The sequence below is a fragment of the Centropristis striata genome, chromosome 13, assembly GCF_030273125.1.
Source record: "Centropristis striata isolate RG_2023a ecotype Rhode Island chromosome 13, C.striata_1.0, whole genome shotgun sequence".
In the NCBI taxonomy this organism is placed as follows: domain Eukaryota; kingdom Metazoa; phylum Chordata; class Actinopteri; order Perciformes; family Serranidae; genus Centropristis; species Centropristis striata.
Genome location: NC_081529.1, coordinates 14,249,984 through 14,270,173, shown reverse-complemented (window position 1 = coordinate 14,270,173; position 20,190 = coordinate 14,249,984).

Below are 20,190 nucleotides of genomic sequence, written 5' to 3'. Positions count from 1 at the left end.
CTAAATTCAGCAATTTTTTTTACACTTTTTACATACATATGTATTGAAAATGCACTTCAAAACAGGTGGAGGGAAATGCACTTAATGAGCCATGACAGTGTGACAATGCATACTGAAATGAATTTATCCATCATGTATTTATTTTTACACCTGTGCTTTTCTCTCTTCTCTTATTGAGGAGATCATGGCTTTACAGTCTCTAATGATGATTTCATTGTTGCTAGGTTACAGCAGTACTCAAACACTGTGTCAACAAGGCTTGTTGTGAAATGGGTAAAGGCCTGAAGCTGAATGGCACTGCTGAACAGCAGCAGCTCTGTGATGAAGTCTCACTGATGCCACCTGGTGGTAGAAAAACAATCACAGTGATCGTCGTATCAGTGATTCTGTTGAGACCTTTGACCTTTGAAAATTATTTTTGTTTGATTAACAATATTTCAGTTTGCATTAGACACTGCAACAGGAATGAATGCACACAAACACACACACACACACACACACACACACACACACAAAAGCCAGTCAGTCACTGAGTCCATATTGTCTTGATGTGTATTTAGTCACTCTCTCTATTAGGGAGGGAAGTCCAGAGGCCAAAGGTCTCAGAGCACACCCCTCTTCAATGTACACACACACACACACACACGCAGAGGCTCTTCTCTGACCTCTGACCCGCTGACTCCTCGTTTGTCTCACTTTCTCTGTCTGACCTTCTCTTGTTCTTTCACTCTCCACACTTCGCTCTTCCTTTGTCTGTTGTTTCTTTGTCAGGTCATGCGTTCACACAGATAATTACTTGTTTCATCTTCTCAAAGGAATAGTTCAACATCGTGGGGAATATGCTTATCCCGTTTCCTTCTTGGAGTGGGTGGAAAGATTTGTCTATCCCATGCCTGTGTGTTAGAGGATAAATCTGGTTATTTTTTTATTTTTTTTTTGTAAATCCCCAAAAAGACCAAAACCAGCCGTATGTGTTTCAGCCTGCTATATGTTCTTCCCCTCCTTTTTTTTCAGTTGCACTAGACATGTTCCTTCATTGAGCAAAGAAAATCACTGAGCCTTTTGAATGGAACTTTTCATTTTTTTAGGTGTTTTACGGCTTGAAATAAACTGGTTAGGAAGGAAATGGACTAACACGTTGTTGGTGCAGATACAGGCAGCATCTTTAAATCTCACTATTCACCTTGTTTTTTTAATCAGGATGGCAGGAGTACAGAATGTTTCTGCTCTCAGCTAGGACATAGTGCGTAACAGAGGAAACTAACAAGATAAAACATGTTAATGAGCTCCATCTTTACTGTACAAACATACTGGTTTCTCACTTTCAGACAGAAAGCATATATATTTATACCTAATTGTTAAACAATGAGACATTAAGCTTCAAGACCTGAATTCAGGATGCAAACACACAGCCACAACAGGAATAATGCAACTCTCTTTAATATATAGTGAGCCTGCAATGAATCCATTATACTTCACAGACCAGACAGGCAACAACACATGTACTGGAATTAATAAACAGTCAATATTTGAATGTAGTGATATGTAATTAAGCATTTTAATGTGTGTCTTTTTCCCTCTTTCTCCTATTTCTGAGTCAATCACTGTAGTCTTAGTAGTTCTGTTACCTTTTGAACTCTTGACCAGCTGCAAGGTTCAACTGTCTACACACACACACACGCACACACACACACACACACACACACACACACACACAGTCCCTCTGACCAGCCAAGTGGTGGTCACTCGCTGGTCATCTGACCACAAGCCCTGAGGAGGGGTCAGCCGGTGGCCAAGGGTCAGTCTGGGGTTGTTGAGTTACCATGACAACAGAGGCAAGAGTCACTCAGCGGTCAAACCTTCAGGTCCAGGTCAGTGAGTGGTCAAATGCAGAGACTGGATTGTCCACACACACACAAACACACACACATACACACACACACACACACACACACACACACACACACATATATTAAGACTCTAGATGTACAGTGTAGGCAAACACACCTAGACACACACTTCTGGTATGAAATTCATACACATTTGCGTGCACGCACACACACACACATACACACACTTCCTCACGATTAGTGTGTGCATGTGTGTAATTTTCCACTATAACACTTAAACTAAAGCGTACGTAAATCCTCACTGTAAGTGTATTCTGTATAATTAAAATGTAATTATTTATTTTTTAATGATGTTTCAGGATCTCTTTCCATCCAAATGAGGAAATTGTGCATTATTTTTGTTGTTCTAATTTTTCTCCTAGTGAGGGCGCTCTTCTCTCAGCTAACACAAGCTGAAACTGAACCAGCTGGCTTTCCCAAAACAATGTGGTGAATACATGGTGAAAAAAGCACTATTAAGGATCGATTATTTTCAAATGATCTGTTAATATATTTCTTATAATTTCCTTAAAATATTCATGGAAATAACTTTTCATTTGAAACACGTTCACAGAGACAAACTACTGGGTTTGTCATGTGAAGAGTAAGAGTTCACATGGTTGTGTTGAGAGTACCTTGAAAAAAAACTGCTCAATTTAAGCAAATAATAATGCATTATTCAGTTATTATTGGAGCCTTTTTTCCTTATATTTATGTTGAAGTAAATCTGATTGTCCGTAGATAAAGATTTTTATCATTAGTATTATTATTAGTATAATTATTATTTGAAGATGAAATACATCAGGAAATTGGCAAGATATTATGAATAAATCAACTTGTACTTGTTGAATTAAGTGGTACAAACATATCCATTCAATGACAGAAATATAACCCAGAACCTGACCTCTCAAACACCTCCCTGACATCATCTCATCACTTTACAATCTTCTCTGTATATTAATAGAAATTCCTATTGTGTATATTTAATTGTGTAGGGCAAGACTTAGATATGTCATGTTGCCAAATGCTCTCATATTCAGACAACTTAGAGAATGACTTCCTTTCCAATGGTGTCTGTTCAGAGTTTCTTGAAACCTTTTTTTTTATAATTATGACCACCAAAAAAACATTTTCATCAACCCAATTAATTTGAAATAATACAAGGTTTTCATTTTTTGACTGAGATTTGTAATTTGCTGTTTATTATTATTTTTCTTTTACATCCTGCTATATGACTTTATGAACTTGAATGATAATGAATTTATGTCTGAAACATAAACAACAAGCACAAAAATATAATGTTTTTTAACATTATGCGTTTCATTGCTAATATGTACTTTCAAAGAGGTAGGCCAGAAATTTAAATACTGAGGATCAACAATCTGGTTAGAATAAATTTTTCGTTGCACTAAAAGTCTATGCTCAACGTCAAAGTATAGCATTCCTATGATTTCTACATGCACAACACACACACACACACACACACACACAGTAAGGTGCAAACCTCCAGTACACAATGCTTCATTCGCAACACAACAATCCTAGTCAATACAGACTTTGACAATATTTATTATTATCAATAATAATAATAATAATAATAATAATAATAATAATAATAATAATACATTACCACTGATACAAAAACATACAGATTACCAGTGGTGGAATGTAAAATTTTGAGGTGCTTTTAGTTTACTTGAGTATTTCCATTTTTATGTAACTTCATACTTCTACTACTTCCACTACATTTAGCTGCCAGCTTTAGTTACATTTCAGGTCGAGATTTAACATTAAAAAAAAAAAAAAAAAACATGATCAATTTAAAGTCATTTAACTTTTTTTTTTATATAAACATCATAATAGTATTTTAAGTAGTTAAAATGAGCCCTAGCTTGAGAAAATTAAAATACTGCTTATATATATATATATATATATATATATATATATATATATATATATATATATATATATATATATATATATATATATATATATATATATATATATATATATATATATATATATATATTTATAAGCAGTATTTTAATTTTAATTTTCAATATATATATATATATATATATATATATATATATATATATATATATATATATACTGTATGTATGTATGTATTACCTCTTACCATAAATCAGTAAATTCAGTATTCTTTTAGTCTAATTTTCTTTTAGTCTAAAATCTTAAGATTTATGGATGATCATTTAAAGTCCCTCTGCAGTTGAAGGTAACACACCTTCACTTAATCACTTAATTGAATATATATCTGTGTTCCTTAAAAAGAATCGTGACAAAACACTACAGCTGCTGCAGTTAACAGCACATCAGTGTTAACATCAGCAGTGTCCCGACGAGCTCAGGGCGGCTCAGTGGAGCTGCTGAGTAAAGCATGGTGAGGTGCAATGTGTGACGGCTTATAAAATATCTACCATGTATAATTTTTCTTTCTTTAGTTCTACTGTTGAATAATAATAATAATTATAATAATAATAATTATAATAATAATAATAATAATGTTATTTAAATAGCACCTTTTAGAAACAACAGCTTACAAAGTGCTTTGATCGAGAGCAGTTGATGCCATAAGGCCAAAAACAATTCTTACAATAAGAAACTAAAAACAAATACGATAAAAGGCAGTGTAGGATCAGGTGAAAGAAGAAGGAAATTATATTTAATAATGTGTAACATTTGTATGATTATTATTATTGCTATAATTTATATGATTTTGTTGTTGCACACGTAACATTTTATATATTTGTTAGTCAATACAAAATGATGACTAAATGATTTGTAAGCCTTTAGGAAGTTCTTTCTAAAATGTGTATATACATTGCATAAATCGTATAGATTGATCAGATATATGTAACACTTTGTTAATGATTATTAATTGTTTTTTAAACTATCTATGAACTTTATTTGCTATTATAAAATGTAATCAAATGCTTAATAATACATATTTTGCTAATCATTGCTAGTTGGTTAATAAAGAATCCACTTACATTAAATTATTAAACATTTACCAAATATATTTTTTAAATATTTACAGACAGTTGGGTTATCAATAAAAATCATATATTATATATGATATATGTTAACATAAAAAACAATTATCATTATTAATGCAATTACTTATTATTATTACCATTTGTATGATGTAAACGTGGAAAATTGAGCATTTGCTGCCCAAAAAGGACAATACACTAACAGAACAACACGAGAAGAAAAATAAATCAATAATGATAATAATAATAAGAACGAGAACAAGAAAAAAAAAGAACAAGAAAAATTCATAATAAAATATAAACACATAATGTACCGTAACTTTAGATTAATTTTTTACTATACTGAAAAATTCACAAATATCAATTTTGTATCTCCAAAATATGCAACGTTACGAAAATTTTGATCAAGAAAATGAATGATTGTTAAAAAACTTCTCCCTGGACCTTAATGGTGACTCGGTTCATCCAGCAGGAGGCGCTGTTCTGACAGAGTGTGCATCCTTCACTGTGACCTGGCCTTCAACTCAGCACCTCTGTTTAGGCACAGCAACCCAGCCTTCAACCCTGACCTTTGACCCCAGCCGGGTTCAGCCTGGGGGCGGCTCTCACACACACACACCCAGGTTCAGAGCGGGGTCAGTGGGCAGGTACAGCTGGGAGTCTCCACAATGATTCAGCTGCTGCTTCAGACACTTCATCAAACACAATAAACCTGACACTGTGATGAGACAAACTTCCAGGGAACATTTCCTGAACATCAACTCTTTTTATTGGTCCACAATCAACTTTATAGAGCAGATTAGATTAGATTAGATTAGATTAGATTAGATTAGATTAGATTAGATTAGATTAGATTAGATTAGACTAGATTAGATTAGGGCCTAAAAGTATGTATTACACACACAGGGAATTTGTCTTAATCTATCAAATTTAAGGCTGTACTATCTACATGTTTATAGTTACAATGGATAAGCAATGTCACTCATAAGCCGCATTTCCACCAAGAAGTTCCAGGTAAGATTTTTTCTATTTTTCTGTGTTTCCACTTGAAATACCTGTGAAATTTGAGGAAATTGCCACTGACGAGGGAAACACTCTCAGGTCAATGTACCCGCACTGTTGTAGGGGAAAAAGAGGTTTTTAACCCAATGAGATTTACCACTGCATAGTTTTTACAGCTGCATGTTGGATGTACTGAGTGGTGGAATGTAACTAAGTACGTTTACTCAAGTAATGTATGTAACATAAACAACAAGCACAAAATATAATGTCTCTGAGGCAGTTACAATAGGGCTTCTGTAGTCTGCAAACACACATTTTTTTAACATTATGCGTTTCTTGGCAAAATATGTACGGTTGAGGTAGGCCGGATATTAAAATACTGAGGATCAACATTCTGGTTAGTATTATTTTTTTATTGCACTAAAAGCCTATGCTTAAAGTCTAAGTACAGCATTCCTACGATTTCTACATGCACAACACACACACACACACACACACACACACACACACACACACACATACACACACACACACTAAGTAAGTATCTAAGTACATTTAGTCAAGTATTGTTTTTACAGTTTTGAGGTACTTGAATATTCCTATTTTATGTAACTTTATACTTCTACTTCACTACATGTTGAGGCTAATCTTGTACTTTTTACTCCACTATATTTAGCTGACAGCTTTAGTAACTTTTCAGGTCGAGATTTAACATAAAATATGATCAATTTAAAGTGATTTGACATTTTTTCTATTTTATTTAACCTCGTAACAGTAGATTTAGTAGTTAAATTGAGCCCTATCTTTAAAAAATCAAAACACTGCTTACATAAATGCATCACAAGTAATCTAATTATGTTTTTGGAATATATAAAACAATCTGAGTGTGTCCATTCTGTATAACGAGTACTTTTACTTTTGATACTTTAAGTACATTTTGATGCTGATATATTTTGTACTTTTACTTCAGTAAGTTTTGAATGCAGGACTTTTACTTAGTTAGTACTTTAACTTAAGTAAGTGATCTGAATACTTTTTCCACCGCTGTCGACCAGCGACGGTCATCCCTGGAAACCCCTCCTTTCAGAAAGCTCTAAGCCACCAGCAGGTACTTTTGGAGGGTAAAACAGCCCTGGAACCTGATTCAGACCTGTGATCATAAAGCTAGCTTCACCTAGTTCCTTGCAGAAAGTTCCTGTGGTTGAAAAGGGCCTGGGGTAACTGGGGTAAACATGAATCTTAGAGTTGGTCTCAGGCTCAGTTACATTCCAGCTCCAGACGTTTTGTCTTCACTGATCTCAGTTGAGCTGTTTATTGATGAACTCTTCAAAAGAAATCCATCTGATCCTATGCAAACACCGTCATCACTTCCTGCCCCACGGGGTCAGGGCCGGGTCGGTCTGCGGTCGAATGCAGGTCACCGCAGCATAAGGTCAAAGGTCACCTCATTGTCTGTTGTACAGAACTGGTTAAAATGGAATTGATATTCATTTACGTTGTCATTGTTTGCCATTGCACATAAAACATAATGTCTCTTTTTGATAAAAGGCTTGTTTAAGGATGATAATAAGTCACATTTCCATGAAATATGGAATCAATGTGAACAAAAAAAATCCCTTACCGAAAGAATAATAAAATAATTTCACAAAACTCTTGCCTCTTACTATTTATATCAGTAAAAAAAAACATTTTTTTTTTAAATCATTATTTTATTATTAAATTAAAAATTTAATGATGATTTAATGCCAAAGGAGAACTCTGTGGACACACTTCCTGCCCAGAGGGTCACAGTGGGTTCAGAGTGGGGTCACACAGAGTTCACCATCATGGTTTCCAGTCTATTACAGTCCATACTTGGTATTTATGTACAATTGTAATGTGTATATAATAATAATAATAATAAAAATAATAATAATAATAATAATAAATGACAATGGTAATGATAATGATGAAATAATAATAATAATAGATGTATTTGTATAGCACCTTTCATACATAAAGTGCAGCTCAAAGGGCTTCACAATATGGCATTAATAACAAAAAATATTTAAAAAATAAAATAAAATAATGGCAATGTAAATTAAAAATTAAAAACAAATAAATACAAACAAATGAAAAAAACATGAAAAATTACTCAAATATAATACATAAATAAATAAAAAACCTTCCTGCTATTATAGGACAGTCACTATCGAAACTATCAATATAGTCTCTGTTCCCTGGATGGGGTTATGATAAGACAACTCCTAAAAATATATAGATTTTTTTCAGCAATGTTTAAATGTAGTCTTTAATCAAATGTATTTGTGATTTTAATAATATTGAGTAGTCTACATGATTTTTGTATTTTGGTTTAATTTTTAGTCAACATATTGGTCTTGTCAGACTTGGAATGCTTAAGAATTTATCAAATGAATTGTCGGCTAATAAAGGTGGAATTAATATTTTGATATTGATATTTAAGAAGGCAGCTTTATAGTGTAATGTTGATATTTTTAGAAATGCATCCAGATATGATTTTCACATTTATTTTAAGTCAACATTATTCAACAATTTTAGCCTGGGGGTGAGTGAAATAATCCTTCCTTTACGCTCACTGCATTCGAGCGTTGTCTTGAGCTGCCATTGAAATGTTACACCTCTGCCTTTTGGCCATATAGCTTTATCCCTCCTCTTATGTTGCATGTCAAACTGACCTATTTCAAAGTTGAAAAATTAAAAAGTATTTTTTTATAAAAAGACAAAAATAAAATACAACATGTACACATAAAACATGTAAAATAACATGTAAAAAGAAAATCAATGTCATGTAAATCTATTGTATTTTATATGTAGGTCTTTCCAATATACATAAAAAAGATTTAACATGCATTTTTTTTTATGAAAAACAAGTGAATTATCCTCATTGAACCATGATCTGTGAGAGGTAAAGAACACCACTGCACTAAATATTGATTGAAATGGTTAGTAATGGAGTTAATCATGAAATATAAACAATGTTTATTGGGATTCTACTACATTCTGACACTTTTGGAAAATTAAACATGCCTCAAGTGATTGCTTTTCCTGAAAAAACTAAAATAACAGGAGGGTTATAAGTAATGTAATGTCATAAAACATCTCTACTTCTCAATTTGTGTTCAGGGCATGTACCATGGGGTCTCTCTATTTTCTTTCCCAAGAGCACCTATCTGGATAATTATTGAATGATTACAAATGAATGGTTATTTCGATTTACTTCCGTTTTACAAATATTAAGATTTGGTTAATCAAAACAAGTGGAACCTGGTGCCACTCCAGTTACACAAAAAGCAAACAAAAGTTTATGATACTTACACATTTTGTTCACAAATGAGCAACAATTTTATTATGTTTTGAAGCAATAACTTACAGCAATGTAGTTAGCCTAAACTAACTTGACTTTGGGTATATGACTTCCCCCTATAACTACTGATGTTTCAAATCAAAATCAAATCAAAATTACTTTATTTATCCCCGAGGAGATATCTGTTGGCTTTGTTAGAAGAGAAAAGGATCTTTTGTATCTCTCCGTCCTGCAACGGAGAGAGAGGAGCCGTCCACTGCTGTTTTTTTGGTCCATAAAGCTTTTGTGTAGCAGATGATCCGGGTATTTCAAGATGGCCTCGAACATTTTGACAGTGCATCTCTCCACCACCACCTCCAGTCTCAAGCTTGTATACATCTCCACTTATGTCCTCTACAAAGTTAATTTTTTTCGTTTTGTCAGATTGTAAAAATTTAGTTGTTGATTATTTACCCCGTTGAAGAAATGTTTCTGTTTTTTGCTAACAGACAGAATTGACAAGGTTCCTTCATTCAATACAAAGTCAATGAGATGGATTGTTTTTCCCTGTGGTGGGGGCGGGGCTTAAGCGTGACATGTCTTCATGGATTGTTTACTCATCAAATTCAGTTAATCGAACCATAGCTAGTTCATCTGCATACACTCCCCAGCATGCACTACATCAAGGTTACAATTCTCCAGAAATCTTTCTTTTTCTAATATAAGAAAAAGTTACACTGTGGAGGCAGTTATGTGTCTTTTTACACATTTTGGAGGAGTGTAATACATTTATCTCTGATCAAATTAAACCAAAACATAATGAAGCCATTCGAGTACCCTTAGACATAAGAGTCTGTATAGTGTGACTGCTAACAGAAAAACATTCAGTTCAGTTACATCTTGATGCAATAAATGATGAAATGACAATAACATGAATTCAAGCTGATTTGTTAACTGAGGATTTTGAGGGAGTACCTCATACATACAGGTGCATCTCAAGAAATTAGATTATCATAGAAAAGTTTATTTATGTCAGTAATTCAATTTAACAGTGGAAATAACACATTATATGAATCCATTACACACAGAATGAAACATTTCATGTCTTAATTTATTACATTTATCCTAGTTATAATGATTATGGCTTACATTCAATGAAGACCTAAAATTCAGTGTCTCAAAATGTTTTAATATTACAAAATAATTTTTTAAAAGCATGTTTAATATGGAAATGTTGGCCTCTGAAAAGTATGTCCATCTATATGCCCTCAATATTTGGTTGGGGCTATTTGACTTGAACTACTGGACATTGACTTCTCCATGACATTCTAATGTATTAAGATGCACCTGTATACAGGTAATTTGAACTGGTATTTATTATGATTATGTAAAATAATATGTTACCTGTCTTGGAGTAAATTAACAGAAGTAATAATTCTACGCTGAATTGTGAACAGTACAATAATGCAATACATTGAAGGATGAGGTCATGAGTAAGGGTACGAAAATTGCATCCACTTTAATTCATTACTGGCCTAAAAATCAAACACACCAACATGCTGAGTGACTTTAGTGAGTGAACACCACAGAAGTACTTTGTTGCATAGCAACGTGTGTAAAAACACTGCAGGCTCACACTGAGTGTTTGTGCGCTGCAGCCACGATTCACAGTTTATTTTGTTCACACATCTCTGTGTTGGTTGTCTTGGTGATGATTATTCTGCTGTTAATTCTATAGCAGCAGAATGAAGCTTAATGCAGTTTACAAATATCCAGTGGTGGACAAAGTATTCAGATCTCTTACTCAAGTAAAAGTACTAATACCACACTATGAAATGACTCCACTACAAGTAAAAGTCCTGCATTCAAAACTTACTGAAGTAAAAGTACAAAAGTATCAGCATCAAAATGTACTTAAAGTATCAAAAGTAAAAGTACTTGTTGTGCAGAATGGACCCACTCAGATTGTTTTATATATTCTAAATATATTATTCGATTATTTGTATTGATGCATTTATGTAAGCAGTGTTTTAATTTTTATAGGGCAGTTCAACTACTTAATATACTGTTATGATGTTTTATTTTTTTTTTTAAATCTAACAACCTTAAATTGATTTTTTATGTTAAATCTCGATCTGAAAAGTAACTAAAGCAGCTATATATAGTGGAGCAGAAGTATAAAGTTACATAAAATGGAAATACTCAAGTAAAGTAAGTGCCTTAAAACTTATACTTAAGTACAGTATTTGAGTAAATGTGCTTAATTACATTTCACCATTCACCATTTCACCTGTTGTTGTGTGAAAGGTTTTTTCCTTTAATGAATAACCTTGGTTTCAAGAAAATATGTTCTAAATCTTTGTTTGAAGCAATTCTGAATATCACAAAAATGTCATGAACAAAGAATATAAGAAGAGTTTAAAGTAGAAAGCCGGCGGTACATGGGACATGAGAAAACAGGGAGTGATGAGGGATGAGAGAGAGAGAGAGAGAGAGAGAGAGAGAGAGAGAGAGAGAGAGAGAAAGAGAGAGAGAGATTGTCATCAGTGGCAAAGAGGCGCCTCATTTTTCCTCTCGACCTCACAATGACCTAACAATGGATGGAGAGAAAAAAAGATAAGGGAGGAGGACAGATGGGCAGAGAGAGGTAGACACTGTTGAAGAGAGAAAGAGAGAGAGATCAAAGATGCACACACACACACACACACACACACACACACACACAGGTTGTTATTGTGTGTCATTTTTCTACCAATATCCCACCATAATGAAGACACTCATTGCAGAATGTTGAAGAAAGAGAGAGAGGGCGAGAGAACGGGGGGCTCTTGCACAAGTTACCATGACAACACATGTGATGTCACGTTTAGCCTTGGATAGAGGACCACTACATGTTTGTGTGTGTAAATTTTATGACACACCAATGTGTGTTCTTCGCTATATATTCTCAGTTACATATAAATATGAGACTTGGATCTACAGTAAAACATGTTGAACTGTTCTGTTGCTCTATCCTCTAATCAGCTTCTCCTTCTTTCCTTCTCCTCTCCTTTGCTCTCTTCTTTCCTTGTTTTGTATTGTTTCCTATTTCTTAGTCTACCTTTATCTTTTTTTCTTCTTCTCTTTCTTTTTCTCAGTAATAATTTTCTTTTTCCTTTCATGTGTCAATTCTTACCTCAAAAACAAGATAACAACAAATGAAGACACTGCTGTGAAATGTCTCTCTTTTCTGTAGCAATTTTAAGAAATAAAAACAACAACAAAACAAAACTGTAAGGATTGGATTAAACAGTGTGTTAATCTGCTTGAATGTCAGTTACAATCATTCAAATGCCCAGCTGGCGAGCTTGATACAAGTAACAGTGTGTTGGCTCAGCTGTGTTTTATTCTTCACTGTGTAGAAGCTGCTGCTGGATGCTGTTGGTGTTCAGTGTTAGGTTAGCAGCTCTATCCTGCTTCTTATTGGATTTGGGGAATGTTACTCAAGATATCATTACACTTCCCAAACACATCAGTTCTCTTATATAATTTAATGTGAACAAGTAAGTAGCCTAGGATGAGCAGCCAATCAGGCATAATTATGGATCCCATTGTAGTTCAGAACAAATCACATGTGACGCCTTAAGCCTGCATGACATAAGGCGTGTTTCCATTAGGTACTTTTCCCTCTAGTGAGCAGCTATGGGCGTGGCTTGGGAGAGAGGATCCGCCCAAGATCAGCCCAACTTCACAGGTTATTGGCTCAGAAAGTACCTGCCTCAGATAGGTACTTGTGAGTGCTTTGGGATGGCGCCTGCTACTTGTTCCCATATTTAGACTGTCCCCCACTGTCATCACCATCTTGCTGACGTAATAGTTATGATTGACGGCGATGGGTTGAACAAAAGGCTCTCACCCAGGAGAACAGGGTTTGTGTCCCATGTGAAAACAAAAGTAAACCACTTTTTACGTAACTTATGTTTTTGTTTTGTATTCACGTTTTTTACATAACTTACACAACTTTCGTGGCTTACAGCTTGTGAATCATTCTATTTTACGTAACTTACGTTTTTTTACGTAACTGAGAGACTGCTGATGTACTGGCAGTAGGAGGCACTGTTCAAATTTTGCTGGCTGCAGAATACGGACTTGCACATATACATATTTTTTCTCCCCTTCATCTACTTAATGCAATCATGCATTCTCCTCTCCTCTGTTCCTTCCTGTATCCCTTCTCTTTTATGCTCCTCTTCACTTTTCCTACTCCTACAGCTCTTCCTCTTCGCTCTCTTTTTCTTTTGCTGTGCTGAATATGAAACACAAGATGCTGTAAAGGCACTAAATGTATATATGTATTCTGTGTGTGTGTGCAGTTTTGTGAAATTCCATAGGTGGACATGTTGTCTTCCCTGCTGTTCTCATCTTTTTTCTCGTGTGTATCTCTCCCTTCATGTTCGCTTCTCCCTTTGAGCCAGAGCAACCAGAAGGTGCTCATTTAGTATATCTAGACGCGCGCACACACACACACACACACACACAAACCTTAACGCATGGTGGCATGCTGTGATGCGTGCCCCTAGGGTATGTGTGTCAGTGCTTGTGTGTGTGTGTGTGTGTGTGTGTGTGTGTGTGTGTGTGTTTGTGTATGTATGCATGTGATGGAGAATTGGAAGAAAGTCGTTGCCCTGCTGTTGAACCCACTACGTTTCTGTCCTCCTCTTCCATCTCTCTCTCTCTCTCTCTCTCATGCCTAATATATGCCGCTCAGCGATCGCAGCCCAGAAACCTCATTTCCAAAACATCCAAATAAACTAAAGGAATTTATGGAATAAGGGTTGAAATAAGCCCTGTGGGTGTGTGTGTGTTTGGCACTTTCTCTTGATAACAACATGAGGCTGTCCTTATACATTTTGAAAATATTAATATATCCATCTGTGTTGTGTAGTATCATAAAACACTTGTTCATCTTTGTATTTTCAACCATAAACCCAGGATGTAAATAATTATTCTCAGTCTTTCAGGTGATTACTGTTCTAATCCTCCTGTTTTCTTCCTCACTTCCAGGTGAAGCACACTAATGGTCTCTGCCGGAGGCGGCACAGTTATAACAAAAAGCTTGCAGCTCTGTGAGGCTGTATGTAGGCACCAAGCGGCAACCTCTGGGCCTGAACAGAGAGGCCAATTCTTTAAACCTGTATTCTTTCTAAAGGAAAGCAGGACTCCGCTGAGAGGAATTCATTTGTATATAAGTTAATAGGACTATGAGCCTACTTCTCACTTGATTTAGTACCTAGGTAAACATTCTCATAATGAGTTTATGGTCTCAATCGTTACTTTCAAGTCTTCTTTAAAACAGAATGATCTTTATTTTGAAAATGATGGTCCCTTTCAGAGTAAAAAAGATGATGAAGCAGAGTATGCTTTAGGCTTGGCTATATTATGATTAACAGGTCATTACGCCAGTGCATTGTGTTTTCATTTCTTTGACCTTTTCATAGTGTGTTTTCAATTCAATAAAGTGAACTGGAACTTTTCCGTCACTTAAGAAAATATCTTATGTTTTGTTTCAGTTGGACTGCTCTAAGGAAGTAAGGGTTAGCTCTAAGAAGCATTGTCCCTTGCTAATCAAGTTAGCTAGCTACTAGTGTTAGCTGTAGACGTATCCAGATATTTGTTAGTGACGTCCAATTTGCTTTCACGTCTATTTTGCAAATGCAGGTTGAATTTGATAAATTGTCATGGTTTTCCTGTAAATTAAGGTGTCTATGAAACTCATTCTCTTCTCTGACCTTCAAATTTCATCTCATTCATTGTGCAAATTCTGCTTTAATTAATTCAGAATTAAAATGCCCATCTAATTGTTTTAAGTCGATGTTTATTAAACATCCAGTTTAATAAGTTGTACTTTACACAAATTTATGCTGGAGGGACTGTAATCAAATTGGAGACATCACACACATTTTTTGGGACTGTTAAAAAAATAATAATACTGGAACGGGATCCATACAGAGATTTTAAACATCAACTCACCACTAGACCCATCGTATGTTATTTTAGGAGCGATCCCAGTTGGGGTGACAGATAAAAGTAAGATTAAATTGTTGCATATTTTATTATTGATGGCAAAAAAAAGTATAACTTGATCTTGGCTCAAACTGCTGCCTCCCACACTGTCTCAATGGCAAAAGGTGTTAACGAAAATGTACATGATGGAAAAAACACATTTTTAATTTATGGGCTCTGATAGTCACTTATTTGAAATTACAAGCACAATAAGGTAAGTAAGTAAGTAAATTATAAGTCATTTTACTTTTCTTTCCCTCTGTTTTTTCCTGTGTTACCATCATCTACGGTTTTTTATGTTTGTTTGCTGAAATGTGATTTATTGTGTACTTTCTGACAATGTAATGTTCAGATATTGTCAAGCTTGAATAAAGTTTTTGTTAAAACAAAAAAGAGTTGTGCTTTAATAACTGATCCGATTGAATTTAAGTTGATGTGATATTTATTTTGTTCCCATCAGTTCAAATCTGAATTAAAATTGGTGTTAAATTTCAATATTGATTCAATGATAGTTTTGTTGATGCATTAACAGTGATTGACTCATGTAAATTTATTTAGAGAGCCTGATATGGAGAGAGCAGGAAAGAGTACCGGCAGCTTGTGGGAAGTAATGCAAATAAAAAGTCACGTTATGCCAAAGAGTAAAATGTAAAAATGCTCAGTTGTGACTGTGGTCTGTGTGGCTTTTTTTTGTTGCTGCATTGAGCTAAAGCATTTGACACTATGTGTCTCATGTTGTAGTGAAATGTGGATAATTCAGAAAGCTCAGCAGTATTAAGTGCCTTAGCTTGCTAATAAATACTAACATTAGCTTACTAACAGCCAACTTGACTTTTTGGACAGCGCTAAAAATAACTGTATGATGTGCTTAAATCTACTAGTTTTAGCTAGAAATGATTTTGTTTTGCAGAACCTCCAGTGGGCGTGTCATCAGAGTATGACACGTGTCTCTCTGTCTCTACTGGACATCTAGAAAACTGATGTTCTAAAATTGAAACTGGCAGACTGATTCAATTAGACTGAAATGATCATAAAATAAATATTTTTGAAATAAATAGTGGAACGGATAATGTAAACTCTGAACACTATTTTTTTTAAACTAAGGAACACAAGTTAACAGGACTTTCACCACTTTGTCACAGATTAAGATTCAAAGTTATCAGCACTCACTTTTGTTGAAACAAGAATCTTGCGTGATTTGTTGTCATAATTTTTTCTGAGAAATGACTCAGAACATGTCTCTTCCCTGCTGCAGTCACTCAATCATCTCCCTTCTTTTGTTGTTGTTTTTCATACCGTTACCTTTTCTGCAAATACAATACAATATTTGAAGTAAGAAACAACAAAGTAAAAGTGAAATGAAGTGATAAGTGAAATTACTGGTATTATTTTAATTTTCAAAAAGTACAAATAAACAACTTTGTTACAGTAACAAGAGTAAATATAATTAGTGTAACTAGTCTCTGCTTACAGCTGCAGGGTCAAGGTTCAAGTCAGGATTTCCACAATACCTGTGTGTGTGTGTGTGTGTGTGTGTGTGTGTGTGTGTGTGTGTGTGTGTGTGTGTGTGTGTGTGTGTGTGTGTGTGTGTGTGTGTGTGTGTGTGTGTGTGTGTGTGTGTGTGTGTGTGTGTGTGTGTGTAATTATGCATTCGTTTTGGTTACCTTCTGGGGACCTGTTTAAATAAAAATACAAACCTCATCAGGATGAGAAAAAATAGGAGAGATGCCACTGGCCCATGGTGGATTATTGATTCACCTGCTGCTTAACTCCTGCCAGACTCCAACTTCTACTATCAACATCACCATACACCATTTGTTTTTCTTTGTTGCTCTGGTCTTGCTAGCCACCCCCTACTACTAGCATGCCCACCTTGGACCACTTTAATCTATTTACCAGCACCACAACTATTACCATAACGCCACAGACTTCATTATAGGCTCAGTGCTATTTTTGCCATTGTGCATGTCTGCAAAGGATAGAGGGTGCCGTACAGTGATGGTGACCTGTACAGTCTGTAAAGCCCTTGGAGGCAAATCTGTGATTTGTGATTCTGGTCTCTATAAATAAATAAATATTGAACAAATGTGTGTGTGTGTGTGTGTGTGTGTGTGTGTATGTGTGTATGCGTGCATGCTTGCGTGTGTGTGTGTCTATAAGGACTCATTTCAAATAATACCCACCATTACACATGTCAATATTCATAGCATCTCAATACACAGTAAGAGGTTGTGTGTGTGTGTGTGTGTGTGTGTGTGTGTGTGTGTGTGTGTGTGTGTGTGTGTGTGTGTGTATGCTGTGGTGAGCTGATGGTGCTGATGATGTTTTGATGGCCAAATTGAACATCATTATTGATTACATTGTGAGGGCTCACATATGTTCAATTGAGTGAGAATGATTATGATTGTTTGTGTGTGTGTACGTGTGTGTATGTGTGTGGGTGTGGGTGTGGGTGTGTGTGTGCGTACGACGTACGTGCGTGCGTGCGTGCGTGCGTGCGTGCGTGCGTGCGTGTGTGTGTGTGTGTGTGAATGCTGAAGAAAACTACATTTACTCAAGTACAGTTCTTCCAATTTTTCAGGTGCCTGAGTATTTCCATAGCATGCTGCTTCATACTATTCCTCCACTGTTCTTATCTGACAGCTTTAGTTACTGGTGGTGTGCTCTCTTCATAGTTATGTCATAGTAAGGACAGACTGGAGCTCTGCACCGCTGCACCCTCTGCTGTCAGAAAATGACACTAAACCAATCTACTGTCTGTTAAGCAGGCACCATATACAGTACATCATGGCACCTGCAGACTGTAATTTAACTGTATTATGTCACATAAGAGTCATTTTATCTTCCACCGAGGAGCATGATGGAAATAAATCCTCATATTGCCCCTGCAGTTGAATATACATCATATTTCCCTGAGTTATCATATTGCATTTCCTAAACCAAATGAAATTCATGCATTTCCACATAATTTAAAGCATTATATTGCAGCATTTACACTTGATTCAGATGCTTTTAGAGTGGTTGAATCCCCTGATGAACCTGTTACAGATACATACCTCCAGTCTGTGAACACTTCCAGCTGTTATTTAGTGTTCAACAGCCTCCTACACACATTCACCTCTGTTCATCAGTATGCCTTTAAGACGTGTTATTTACTGCAGTGTTTCAGCAACCAAACAAAAATAGTCCCTCAGTACATGGTGGGCAGAAATGAAGAGTCATTCAGCAACAGTGGCAGTAGTGGTAATAGTGGTGAAAGCACTAACTGTAGTTGCTAGTGATGAGAGCGGTGGTGTTTTTCACATGTGAATTATGCTTGTGGTGTTACAGTTGTTGAGTTGAAATGCAATTGAATGAAAGCTAAACTGGCTCTCAGGCGTCATCTGATGGTTGATAGCAGTACTGCAGCCATAATTACATCCTATTGTCAACAAATAGCTTATTACTATTGTTGTTGTTGTTGTTGTTGTTGTTGTTATTGTTATTGTTATTATTATTATTATTATTATTATTATTATTATTATTATTATTATTATTATTATTATTATTATTATGTTGGTGCTGTGGGACAAGAGACCAGTTTATTTCCACTGATACAATCCACTATGTATGTAGCCTGTTAATATGTTTTACACCTAAATTACAATTTCACACGATAAATAATCAATTTAATTTAGAGTATGCAGAAGGTACCTTAAACCCAGGCCTAGACAACCTTGATGACATCATTGATGACATTATTATTTTAGACTGTAGAAAGCACCTCCAGAGCCACAGTTGACATCATCAGTGGTGGAAGAAGTATTCAGATCCCTTACTTAAGTAAATTACTAATACCACACTATTCTCCACTACAAGCAAAAGTCCTATGTTCAAAACTTACTTAAGTTAAAGTACTAAAGTATTGGCATCAAAATGTACTTAAAATATCCATAGTAAAAGTATTTGTTATGCAAAATGGCCCCACTCAGATTGTTTTATATATTGCAGATATTTTTATTGGATTATTATTATTGGTGCATTTATGTAAGCAGTGTTTTAATTTTCTCAAGATAGGGCTCATTTTAACTACTTAATATACTGTTATGTGGTTTAATTATAAAATGTCTAATCACTATAAATGTATCATGTTATTTGTGTTAAATCTCGACCTGTAGAGTAACTAAAGCTGTCAGCTAAATGTAGTGGAGTAAAAAGTACAATATCTACCTCAAAAGTGGAGTAGAAGTATAAAGTTACATAAAATGGAAATGCTCAAGTAAAGTACAAGTACCTCAAAATTATACTTAGGTACAGTATTTGCACTTAGCTACTTTCCACGACAGGACATCATACAATAGAACCCCTCACAACAAATACACTGAATGCCATGAGTCAAAACGGTGTGGAGGAGTGTCCCTTTAATGGCTCTACAGTTCTCTGTGAAATTACTACTACCACTTTTAATAATGTAACTTTGTCTAAATGCTAGAACTACTATTACTAATATAGTACTTTATACTACACACTTTATATTATTGCAGCACTATTTTTCCAAACCTGAGAAAATTTGTATAAAGCCTCTCAGGGTTAAATTATGATATTTGGTGGATCATTTATTTAGGAATGTTGTTGTAGTATGCACCCATGCTCCTACATGTTACAACTTGATTGTAGGTTTAACTTTATTTAGGCTTCTTAGACAGGTAGGAGTCACCAGCAGATGGCAGTGTTACATAAACAGGAGGAGGAGAATCACAGTGTCACAGTCAACATGCTAAATCTTTCATAAACATTAAAAAAGATGGAATGACCCAATTCATATGTTCATATGATGGATTCAGCATGAATACAATCAAATATTTACATTATTTCATTCATATGCATTTTTATTCTGATTTAGAAATCCATGAAAAAAATATGGATTACATACAAACATGTATTGGGACCTTCACTG